This window comes from Triturus cristatus, chromosome 9 (assembly GCF_964204655.1).
Source record: "Triturus cristatus chromosome 9, aTriCri1.1, whole genome shotgun sequence".
NCBI lineage: Eukaryota > Metazoa > Chordata > Amphibia > Caudata > Salamandridae > Triturus > Triturus cristatus.
In genome coordinates, this window is record NC_140592.1 from 608,027,223 (window position 1) to 608,040,904 (window position 13,682).

The window sequence follows — 13,682 nt, forward strand, 5'->3', positions numbered from 1 at the left end:
ATTTTGCCCCTCCCTACTTGTTCCCACATGCTATCATTTGCTTGATAGGGGTAAAAATAAGCAAGGGGAAGTGGAGTGATGCTTGTGTTGGGCAAAAAAGGACGTGCCTGCTGGATGTATTTTGCAGCCTGTGTATCCTTAAAGTTAACAACAATACAATCCCCAGATATGTCTTTGTTCCTTCTGCCCACCCAACTAACCCTCCGGACAAACAGAATTTTGGTATGGGTATAAGGAGGGAGTGGTCGATTAATATTGAGCCAATGCATTGTTTTATTCTTCAACTCGTGATATGACTCAATAGTTTTTTCTTTCAAACCAGGTACCCCCGTCAATATAATAGTATACGGCGAAGATTCTGGTGGGAGATCTAAAATGGGTAGCTTGTGGGCATCACCTTGGATGGAAGAAGATCTATTTTCTGTTACATTTATATTCTGTGCCATGCCACTTTTAGCTTTTGCGTTGACGTCAGAAGATTTCTGCGGGGACTTTTCTCTTGGGGGTGAGTTTTTAGAGTCGCTAGCACATGTGGTGTTTTCAATACAGGCAGTATCCTCGCCTTTATCCCGGGGTAATCCTGTGTGCCGGTCCAAGAAGGACGTGAACAAGGAGAGAAAAGTTTTCTCTTTAGGGTTGCTTACAGAGTTGGCAGGAGGAAGATGTTCACAAAGCTCTCTGGATAAATCTGTCTTCAACGATTGATTGAACTCAAGATTAGATAAAGCAATCTGCTCTAATTTCTTGAGACGCTCTTCTATCCTGTTGAGTCTGTCCAAAATCGGGCGGGTTGAGTGTTCAAAAACTTCCCCTATTTTTAAATAAAAACCATCATCTACTTGCCTAGTTAAGTCTGGAGATGCTTCAGTCAGAGATTGATCAACAGCGTCCAGAATATAATTAGGTGCAAGTTTAGTACTTTTAGGTTTTGTCAGTCTTAATTGGTTCCCCTTTTTCCCTCGCGGGGCGTGCTTCTGTTTTGGTTTAGCTCCAGAATTTATGGCAAAGGAAGAGGAGACAACCTCAGAAATTGCATGTGTTTGTGCTCGAGTAGATACGCCTTCTGGTTGATAGTCACAACGTCGGCCGTAGTAATTGCAGGCCTAGTTATGCTTCTAGCTTCTTTGGCCCCCTTTCTTTCCGAGGTTAAATCCATACAGATGTCACTACTTTCATCCTCACTGACCAAAAAGTCAGTTAAAATGGGATTTATGGTATTTACCTCAGGTGTAACGGATAAAGCAATTTTGCCTAAAGATGAACGTTTGGAGGTAAGAGGGTCCAACGAGAGACGACGCTCTGTAAGGTCTATTTCTCGTTCAAGAAGATTAGCAGCTCTTACAATGAAATTGTCCAAGGTCCCTGCCATAGAGGTGCCAGCTATGGCACTTTTACCCCTGGTCATTAATCCCACCGTTTTCATAATGATTACTTCTATCAATTATGCTACACAAAATGCACAGGGAGTAGCCCAACCCAGCCTCAACAGTCTCGAATGGCCTCAAACGGCCCGCTCTTTGCCCGGGCTACGTCCCGCTAGCGCGTGTGTGAGGGACTCTGTTGATATAGATGAAGGGGGCTAGAATTGAGGAGGAGTTGGGAAGAGGACCAGGTGCGGCCGATGAACGATACGCACAGCACCCTGGTCCTCGCAGTCCCGAGTGCACTGAAATCCGCCTTTAGTCCAGCCTTTAGACCAGCAGCCGCAGTATTCACCCCTGGGCCGGGCAAAGCGTGGTGTCCTTCGCGATGTGTCCACAGGAACAGACGGCAGTCCAGGGGAAGTCCAGCAACCAAGTTGAAGCCTCCGAGCGGCAATTAGCATAGAAAACGCCACCACAACGGGGTAAACGGGATAGTCAGAAAAAAAAAAAAAAAAAGGGTGGTCTGTGTAAACAGCAGGCACATATAATGGGTGACCCAGGACAATACTTGATAATCTTTAAAACTTTAAATCTTTAAATTTTGACTTAAAAATTTGGCTTGGAAAACACCCAAGCCCAAGTTCAATGCCGGCAAATAACAGCTGGTTACCAGGTATTTAAGAGATCCAGTCCCGCGAGACAGAGAGGGGGCCCGACGCCGCGGGGGTCGAAACAGCGCTATAAGGCGCGATCACCCCCCCCCACGGCCTCCCCAGCAGCAGCTGTAACCAATGCGGGCGTTGTGGCACGATGTACTCAGCATCCTGCGGCGCTTGCTGCCTTCGCTCCTCCCCGCTATGAAAATAGAGACGGGGGTCTGCAACGGGCTGAGAGAAGCTAGTCTCCTTGCCTCGCAGTCGATTCACACTGCTGAGAAACGCTACCGCCGGCAGAGCGGAAAGCGTAAAGCCAGAACTGGATCCTGGGGGGGGAGAGGTCACGATCAGTGTCAGGGAGAGTACTCACAGCTCCAGCCGCGTTGGGAAGTGTCCTGCGGCTCCTGGAAACGACTTGCGGCCTCCGCCGCCCCAGAAAACACCTCCGCCACACCAGGGAAATGCATTGCGGCTCCTGCCGCGTAGAGAATCGCACTCGCGGCGTCTGCCGCGGTAGGAAACGACTCGCGGCCTCCGCCGCACCAGGAAAATGCTTTTGCGGCTCCTGCTGCCCACGGGAGGTTCTTGCGGCTCCCGCCGCGGTAGGGAAGTGTCCTGCTGCCCACGGGAGGTTTACGCAGCTCCCGCCGCCCACAGGAAATGTCCCGCGGCTCCTGCCACGATAGAGGGACTCACCGCACCCGGGTCAAAAAACTCAAGGCCAAGACACGGAGTGTGATCGGTCAGTGCTGTAGCTCCCGCTTAGGTGTTTAAACGGGGGGTGCAGACAGAGACGTCTGTCTGTCGCAGCCCCGTCACTCGTGGTAGTGATTAACCTTCTGTTTGGCCAATTTCTGCGCCTGAGACGGAACTGCACTACACGACAAGATTATAACATCCAAGCCAATGACCTATCACAGAAACTGATACAACGACAATATCCACAACATCTGGTGTCCAGAGCCCGAAAAAGAGCTTCAAACAATAACAGAGAGGCACTCTTGGAAGATAAACCGGTGACTACACACAAAGAGCCTAAAAGGCAAATTTGCATCACTACTTTCAATATTGCTTCTAATCAAGTCAGCAAAATAATTAAAAAACATTGGCGGATCCTGAACAGCGGTGGTTTAGACTTACAAAAACCCATGTTCAGCCATCGTAAAGCTAAGAATCTGAGGGACTTTCTTGTTCATACTCGTCCTACTCCGACGAAAACCATAGGTCCCCAACGTCTGCTCCATCCAGTACCTGAGGGCCACCACCCATGTGGTAACTGCAGTGTATGCCACCTTACCAAGGTGACCAAAAAAGTTACCTACAACAATGGAATGACATGGAACCTTCGATCCTTCACCAACTGTAATACAGCAGGGGTGGTTTACCTGATCACCTGCGTTTGTAACCTCCACTATGTGGGGATGACCAAAAGGAAGGCAAACACCAGAATAGTCGAACACCGGAGTAATTTTAGGTGCAAACGCAACAACACCAAAATGACCACACATTTCTTGGAACACAAACACACACCCAATGACCTTAATTGGGTCATTCTGGAACATGTCAACAATCACCCAAACATTGAAAGACAACTACACGAAAAAGAACAACGATGGGTTTTTAAGTTACGTTCGGACAGTAAGGGTCTGAATGATGATATACCCTGGGGTCAATTCATATGATCAGTTTTCCAGTGCTTTTGTCGTTGAATCTGGCAGATACTCTCTGTATATCTACTCATTGAATATGTCATTTTTTCTCCAATCTTTTGGCATTTGCAAATCCCACTAGATTTTCTGTCTCACACCAGGTTTTGTGACAACCCCCCAACCTCTGATTATTTTTCGCCCAACTAAGCAACAATTCCCTTTTTTGTCATACACATTTTTTTGTCATACATCTGACCTCTGGACAATAAAGTTTTTCAAAAAAATGTTTCTCAAAACTTTCTCTTAGTAAATACCACGCCTTTACAACCTTCGGCCTGGGGCACAGAATGTTGCAGACATTATCGATCTAGGCCAATTGTGCATCACAATCCGCTTTGTTGCCACCACCACATACGAAACTTTTCCCCGTAATTCGGTCCCAATTCAAAATGGCCGCTCCAGTTAGTTTCCCGTTCAGGAGCCCTTCCTCGCTTTCCATGCGAGTCCAATCAATGATAACCAGCTCCGCACCGGGGACACGCCAGAATGCGGTCCGTGATGTTTGGCTCCAGTAGGTGTCCATGAGTGTGGTTGTCCACGTACAAGTAAGTGACCTTTGAAGGGCAGGATTTTCAAACCTAAACGCCACGAGGAGATCAGATTTCCCGTCTCTTTCTACCCGTAGGGCGAATCTTCACTACGGAGCACGCCACAGTCCTAACGATCTCATTTACATTTACAATTCTTTCCTAGATGTACGAGATCACCGCACCCCCTCCGTTGACCATGAGGCACATTGTTGCTTTTTATTAAGTATGTAATGTCTTTTTCTTCGTTAAGTGTATGTGTGTTATATGTTATGTCAGACATAGTAGTATTATGAATTTCGATTCACTGTTTTCAGCACAACGCCGGCATGGAGAATATAATTAATAATTTCTCTTCAGTTTTAATTCACTTAGAAGCACATCAGAAAGTGTACAAACACTTGGGTGTAGTGTGCTCACGATTAATATTGTAAATAGTACTTTTGATCACTTATTTTCTCCTTTAACCTTTGTTTTATATCCTACAGATATTTGCTGACGTACATTACGTATGTATTTCTAAACGCATGCCTTATAGTTGCAGCATCTCACTTATTGCACCTGATTCAGGTTAACTAGGAGTGGCATCTTTTCACACTGGGCTAGTCCCAGTGGAGTCCTGAAGAAGAGCTGGGGAAGCTCGAAACTAGTTAACCAGACTACATGCTAGGTACACCTTTCCATTATAGTAAGGGTTTTCTAGCATATCACCCCGTTTTAACTTATCAGCTTAGAGCATTAATAAAGTTTATTTGGGCCATTAGCTGGTTATTTTAATTTTCCTTATCCCACTCCACCACTTCACTTGCACTACACATATTCTGATTTTTAGTGCTCCTTCGTAATTCGTAAGTTGTAGCACGCCTCAGTCCGTAGAGGACTGGGAGGACCCCAATGATGAAGCATGTCACCGTGCGGAAACCCTGGTGAGTGAGGGGACTCAAGAAAGAATAAATTTTTCCCTTTCTTTCAAATTGGTGTTTTTCAGGATCAAGTCGATTTCTGACACCGCACATATACCCAGGTTAGGTTCCTTTGACTTGACTTGCTCAGGTTGTTGTTTTGATACATGTACTAGTGGATGGTGAACCTAACCATTAACCTCTAATTCCCCCCTTTTTTTGAGAACCATCTACCAAAGGATGGCATGCACAGTATCAAACAGCAAAATAAGAAGTCACACAACATGAAAGAAATCTGACACCACCTTCTAAAAATAAAGCATATTTTTATGATTTTTTTGGGACGTTGATGATCAAAATCCACCAGAGGGTTCCGGAGATACAGATTTTTGACGATATAAATACTTTTAAATGAAACCGCAAACAAGCATTTGTCAACAAAGAGTTTGTAAACTTACAAAAGTTTGAAAGAGTTAGTTCAGCAACTCTGGCCCAGCTTGGGCGACCAAATCCAACAGAATGGGGGTCTAGGGGCCCAGAGAGGATACTTTGGACAGTGACCTGGCCACCAAAGCGTTTTTACGTCAAGTTCCAAACTTTACAGGACAGCCACCATAGACTGTAATAGAGAGGTCCTGGTGATGAGGACACTGGCAAAAAGATGCTCAAGGATGCTTTGTTTGAGCTGCTGTCGACGCAGGTGTCTTTATAGCAAGTCCAAAGTCAACGAGGTTGCAGTATCTGGCCAGCCGATGCTAGGGTACTCATCTCCTTGCACAGCAGTTAGGGTGTGTTAGAAATGGGGTTTCTGATTCGCTAGGGGAATGCACCTAAGCCAGGCAGAACCCATGACTCTAGTCAGGGTAAGGGAGTTACACAACCAAGATAACCCTTGCTCACCCCCTTGGTAGCTTGGCAGAGCAGTTAGGCCTATTCCAGAGGCATTATGTAAAGTGTTTGCGCAACACATACAGACAAATACACACACATCAGTGACACACTAGGCTAGGCACACCACAAAGGAGACTCCACACAAAGGTATATAAAAATATCAAATACATTGTATACAAAACACATAGACCATAATCACATAAATCAATACTCACTTTGTCAATTAGGTGATAATCATAAGATCACATGTAGTGCACTGAAACAGTTACGCATACCTTGCACAGGTCATAAATCACTTTGTAGTAGAGGCAAAAATGCATTAGATCACCATTACTTTATTACCATCACAGGCTATTAAAACTGGGCATTACATTAATGCTGCTTGTGTAAGCAGGTTACCGACAGTTCACAAATGGGCTGATCTTAAGAATGCAGGCCTGGATTGATATTAGGAGCAATTCGGGTTGTGATCCCAGGCTGCAAGTGCTGGTGCGCTGCCACCAACCGTGTGGTAGCTGATCTGGATGTGCCCCCCTTCCTTAGATAACAATAGCCGCTGCTCGTGCTCCAGTGGCTTCGCAATGAGGGCTTTGAGAGACAAGGAGGAGGAAGGAAGGACACTCACCTGGTCCCTTGGCCGCGAACAGCTGATTCTCTATGTCAGCAACCCTCGCTGCACAAAGCAGGAGGCCTGAGGTGTTTCTCTTCACAGCAGCGTGGCTGTGAAGCTCCTGGCTGCCGGAGAGCATCCTCCTTACAGGCTTCAGCAAGTTGCTAGGCAAGGCCTAGTGCCCTGCTGGCGTTTGCTGAGTGATCGCCCTGTTATCTCTTAGGTCTCCTGAACAGCAGGAGGTTCTCAGCTCTGGACTCAGGCCCACAAAACACACAGGAGAGCCTTTGGAGCTCTCAGACTGGAAGGCACACAACACTCTTGGAGAATAAAGCACACAGAGTTTTTGGAAAATAAAGCACATGGAGCTCTTGGAGAATAAAGCACACAGAACTCTTGGAGAAGAAAGCCCATGGAGCCCCTAGTGATAAAGCATATGGAATCTTTTATGTCCCTGAGTTTCCCAGAACAGGAGGCCAGCACACAAAGGCTCTTTGAGATTTCTTGTCAAGCAGGATACCACAGCAGTGCAAAAAGACAGGCTTTTTCCTCCACCACAGACAGAGGCAGCAACTGCAGGCCAACCCACCCCTCACACAGAAAAAACAGTGCTACTCACATAGTCCTTCCGCTCTTCTTCTTGGCTGAGTCCACTTGTTCCTTGAAGTTATCAAAAACCTTGGCGTTTGAGGTCCAGTACTTATACCCAATTTTGTGATTGTTCTTTTTGTGGCAATGGGCTCGGAACCCAGTTCAAACCATTCCTGGCCATCTTGGTCTAGCATGCCCACATGAGGTGGAGACGGCATTGTGAAATAGAGACAAAGCTTATTCAGGTGCAAGCAAAACTCCTCCAACCACTCTTAATGCAGACCAGGTCCATTCTACCCAGCAATGAGTCACCCAGGCAAGGCAGGGAACACCTCAACCCCCTTGGGACTGTCTAGAGTGAATGCACATCCCCAGCTCCTGTTGCTCCAACTCAGACGGTAAATACACAACAGGCAGAGGTACAAAGGATGGTTAAGTAAGAAAATGCCCACTTTCTAAATGTGGCATTTTCAAACACACAATTTAAAAACCACCTTTGCTAAAATGTGAGTTAATAAATTCTAAGTTCGGGAAGCCTAAACTCCATTTTTTAATCTTGTCCCATTTGAAAGTTACACATGTAAAAAGGATACAGTGCAGCTCCTATGATAGCTCACAGGACAGACAGAGTTTCAACAGTGAAAAATGAAATACACATTATTTCACTGTCAGGACATGTCACACACACCAGTACATGTCCTAGCTTTTACATACACTGTACCCTGCACATGGGAGTACCCTGCGCCTACCTTAGGAATGCCTTACAGGTAAGGAAAAAAGTGAAGGTTTGGGCCTTGCAAGTGGGTGCACTTGCCAGGTCAACATGGTAGTTTAAAACTGCATGTGCAGACACAACAGTGGTAGATCTGAGACACATTTACAGGGCTACGTATTTGGGGGGCACAACAGTGCTACAAGCCAAATAGTAGTATTTAATTTACAGTCCCTGGCACACACCGTGCACTTTTCTAGGTGCTTACCAGTAAATCAAATATCCCAATCATGGATAATCAATCATATCACAAGTTATACAGAGAGCATATGCACGTAAGCACTAATCAGCATTGGTAAAGTGCCCAGAATCCTATAGGCAATGAAACCAGGGTCAGAAAAATAGGAGACAAAAGGCAAAAGGTTTGGGGATAAACCTGCAAAAAGGGCCAGGTCTAATATGGTGACATCCTTTAGCAAGGGCTAGTGTCCCTCCTAGGTGATGACTATGACTCTGACAGCACTCCGGGTTCCAGCAGACTTGGGTGCAACTTTTGGCCAACGAGGATTGGTCACTTCGTGCACCTGGTGGCAGCTAGCGGCAAAATGTCTGCAGTGGCTATCAATTTCAGCTCTTTTGTCCCTGGAGACGGTTCCAGAGGATCAGTCAACTAACCCCTGGAGTTACTGCTTTAATCTGGGGCTGGGACTCAATGAACCAGGAGTTGTAGGCAAAGTCCAAACTTTACTAGCCCAATGAGCAGTAGGTGCAGTCCTTCCGAGGGGGCAGCCTCTGTTCTCACAGCTTCAGGGGCAGCACGGCAGTCCTTCTTCAGTCCTTTCTGCAAATTCATTGTAATCTGAGGGGCAGGGTGCCAGGGGTGTCATATTTACCCAAAAAGTGCCCTGATGGGACCAAGCAGTGACTAGCCAATGGGCTACTTGGTCCCCTCCCTTGTGATGATGTGTTTCCTGCAATTTGGGGCATCTGGCTATCCCAGAGTGCTCAATTCTAGCCACTTCCAAAATGCTGGGTCCCCTCTTTTGGCGTCAGGAGCTTGGTAACTCACCCTAGAGGTGTGGATGCCTAAAGGCTTTAAGCCCACAGGGAAACCAGTTTGGGGACAGGTTTTCTCTCTCTGTCCAAGTCTCCAACTTGTCTACATGAACAAAAGGTAGCCTGCTCTGGAGTGTTCTTGCTAGGGGCCCTTCAAAGGCGACTTCCACTTTGAAGCTCACCTTTTGGGCAAACAACCGGGTGGCCTTCCTAGAAGAGGAGGTCACACCTCACTCTGCAGCAACTGCCTTTATTCTTAAGCCTGGGAGTTGTTCACACATCTCCCCAGGTGGGCAGAAAGCTGGGGCCTTTGTGAGGCCACTCGGCGGGCTGAGCACAGAGTTGCAACTTTCTAAAACTTGCAGAACTTTAATTATGACAATAAATTCGATCTGGGTATCAGGTTGGGTTCAATGTTATTATTATTGTGATACCTTACCTCCATTCAGGAGTTAGCCAGGCTGGGGTGGCAGCCGGTAACCCTGTGTTAGCCAATGGGACTACTAACTTCCCCAGAAAAATGACAATTTTGAAGTGGTGCAGTTAAGACAAACATTAGATATATGTCCTATTAACAATATATAGCTCCTTACCATAGGACTCCATAGGCCTTCTTTAGGAGAGACTTACATATAGCGTTAAGGGAGTGATGGCTTTGCCATTGACTTGAAATGGTAAAGTCGAACTAGCAGTATAAACACTGCTCTTCCCGTCAACAGTGACAGGATGGGAGCCAGTTTGTCCTTTGTCACACTGATGGTGGCACAAACATTGCTGCAGCTCTGGGTGGATACTGTGTCTACCATACCCTGGGTACCATAGAGTAGGTACTTAAAAGTAAGTCAGCACTTGCCAATTGGAAAAAGCCAATTCGGCATATGGTTTGGAAGGGATTACAACGCTGGCACTGAACTCTGGTGAGCAAGACTCAGTGCACTCTGAGTTGAAAAACCAGCAGAATGGGGGCATGGCCAGCCAAGATGGCCGAGTGGACATGATAGACTGCAGCGCATCAACCTAATCTAAACTTCCCTCAGACATCCACAGAAGAGTGCAGACAGGGAAAGGAGGGCCCAAAATGCTTCATGAGGAATGCAGAGGATTCCTCCCTGATTTGAGAGTGACTGACGAAGGCAAGCTGGCACCTGGAAACGGAGGCCAGGAGTCCGTGAGTGTAGTGGCCTGAGGGGACCGCTGATTTGGCAACCACACACTGGAGCTTACCCCCAGCACTGCAAGGGGTCGGCAGAGGATAACATAACCTCCAGGGGAGTCGAGTGCAGGCTTCTGCGTTCCTGGTGAGTGCCACCCCTGGGGCCTGGGGACCCATGTTACAGCTCTGTGGTCTTAGCGGTCCTGGTTCCCACATGCCTGGCAGTCCCAGATTGATAGAGGGAAGCGATAGCACCTGCCTGCTTGACTCTAATATAGCAGTGCAGTGCGGTGGCATGCACAGTCCTGGAAGGGCTCAGGGGTGCTATCCCTGTCTGGAGGGACAGCAGTGGGTCATGTCGAGATCCCCTTATGCCCAGGAATGGAATCTATTAGTAGAAAACCTCCCTTCTACAATGCCACATGCTTCAGGGTGCCTATACCTAAGATGGAGACCTCAAAGACACAGTTGTTGCTTTGCATCGCTGGCTGGGGGTATTGATTTCTGATCAGTACAACGGCCCTTAATCAGACCAGTGGGGGGTTTATCAGCTCAAAAGGGTATTCACAGCAGGGGCACTCTTTGAGTTGGTCATACGGGGGTAACCCTACACTAGGGGTGGGCAGAATTTGCGGAATTAACCTTCGCAAATTATCGCGAGAATGTTTAAAATTATCGCAAACAAGCAGAAATATCGCGAAGATGCGGAAGTTTTTTTCCGGCATGTTCGCGCGATTTTCTGCATGGTTGCGGGTCGCCAACTTACCCATGTGGCTGCTTGCGGGCGCGGCCATCTTGTTTTGAGTTGTTCTCGCGGTGCATGATCGCGAGAAGAAAGACGTGATCGCGCGACGCATGACGTCACTGCGGGCGCGAACTGTCGCGAGACAGCGCAAATGGCTAAAAACAATACAACATCTCATGGAGAACGCGACCGGATCAAGAAAACTTGTCGGCGAACGCAGGGATTCAGGTAAGGCGATCGCGCGCGCGCGAGAATGTATCATTTTACAGCGCGAGCAAGAAACAAATTATCGCCAAGCTGCGGAAACCGGAATTTTTTACATTTTCGCGCTCTCCGCGGAACGCAAAAATGTCAAAATATCGCAATTTCCGCGAACGGAACGAAATTTTTGCCCAGGCCTACCCTACACTGAAATACCCCTGGTCTGAGATGAGTCATGGGCTGTCCAGAGCCTGATATGCTTACCGGCTCACCATGCATATACATCCGATCACACGCAAACAAGGAGAACACTAAAACAGAGACTGCACAGTGAGAACAGCTGCCACAACTCACACCCATTGAACCACGATTCTCTGTGCAGCCCTCCACGTGGGCACGTGTTTAGGAGTGCACAAACTCTGAATGTAGCAACGCTGTGTGGGCTCACTTTGAGGCCCCAACAAGGGGGTCCCTGCATGGGAGTCACAAAATATCCAGCCCACCTCTGACTCCCTTCGAGAGATCCTCCTAGTCAGTCCAGCCGTCTTTATGCCTCAGAAGAAGCAGCAACACAACACAGTTTTTAGCTACTTCTCCTCTGTAGAGCCCTGAGACACACCAGTGGCACCTTGTTCCTCACAAAGGAGTACCTACTCGCGTCCCTGCAAGACTTCAAGAAAGAGCTTTAGAGGAGCTCAAGGTGGATCTGATCTCTTCCCTGCAGATGTTGCGAGTGCTCTTATATAACAAACTCTTTACACTGCAACAAGATGTAGATTATATACCCACACAAGTCCTAGACCTCAAAACCAAGTTGGTTGAATTGGAGGAACGGACCAGACAGATCGAGGTGTCGACTGGTGCACTCCACCAACAGCTACAGGCGCCGATTCTTATATGTGAAGACATGAAAACCAGGTCACATTGTGAGAATGTTCGGATACAAGGCCTGGAAGAAGGGAGTGAGGGCACAGACACCTGTAGGTATATGTGACTGGTCTATTCACAGACCTCCCAGGTAGCCCAACAACTAAAGTGAAAATTGACAGGGTCCATCAAGTGGGACCGACGGCTCTGGGCGAGAGTGGACGCTCCAGGGATGTTCTAGCAAAGTTACATGCATTTAAGACTGAAGACGTCCTGGTGGCCCGCAAGGTAGAAAAATTAATTTATCAAGGAGCTTCCTGCACTCTCTTTCAGGACATTGCCACGGCGACACTACTCAGGTATCAACAGTTTTGCATGGTTACCTACAAATTGCCGAGTGAACACGTTAAGTGTCGATGGACATATCCTTTAGGTTTGGCCATCAAGCTTCACAAAAAACCATGATATATCATCGACCTAGCCAAGGCCTTGTCACTTTTAAACATTCTGCATCCAACTGTGCCCTACACTGACAAGACCCAAGGCACCTCTGGGGGCTTGGCTCGTGACCCCCAAAACTCAGGGCAATGGCTCACCCAGCGTTGTTAACATCACACTAAGAAAAAAATAACTGGTGAGTGCCTCTCCTGATCATCTGGTTAAATGCTGCATGAATTTTCGTACTATGTGAACTGAATACAATAAGCCTGATGCAGGGGGTCCCACCTGGTACCAGGGCAACTCCTGAGATCGCTGAATGACAACAGAGGAAGAGCAGGACCATTTGATAGACACCTTTTGGACCTCATCATAGTAAATATTTACGTTCGTGGTTCTAACTACTTGAATGTTGTTAACTGCCTCAGCCTTGAAGGCTATCAAGAGGCATGGTTACCAATATTAGACTGACTTGCCTGTCATGATTGGAAAATACCCCACAGGTGAACAGGTCTGGGCACTGAATGTTGTATTAGTTATATGTTTGAGATTACTTTTTCATTTTTATTTTTTGTGAATGGAGATTATTTTGTGGTTGTGGGATGGCAGGGAGTGCTGGGGGGAGGATGTATAAGGGATCAGGGACAGGTTGCAGCAGGGGATGAGGCACACTGCATCACATGCTTTTGAGCTGCAAAAGCCCATGGGAGAAACCAGACGAGGTATTGAGATCCTAAAATCACCATGGTGATCACTACACTTACTTGGATAGTAAAAGGCCTCAATCCATCAGCCAAATGAACAAACTGTGGACATATTTATTGGACCAATGCCATGATGTGGTAGCTCTTTAGGAGACACAACTCAAAAGAGATGAAGACCACAGATTGAAATTCAAAACTTACCCCATGGAATTTAACTCCTCAGCCTCCTATAAAAATAATGGTGTGGCCCTCTTATTCCACTCTTCATTACAATTCAAACCAGAAGGATACAAAACAGACATGGAAGGTAGGATAATCATGGTAAAGGGTCATTTCAGGGGCAGATTATGTACCTTTGCTTCCATCTATGCTCCTAACTTCAAACAGGTCCCTTTTTTTCATTCTCTGTTGGCCCTGGTGTTAGGTTTTGCTGAGGGGGACATAATTATGGTGGATGATTTCAACTTGAAATGGCACTTAAGCATTGACAGTACCCACCCACACAGAGCATCCAGAGGCAGCTTCCCCAAGCCTCTTAAACAGTCCTTCCAGGCCC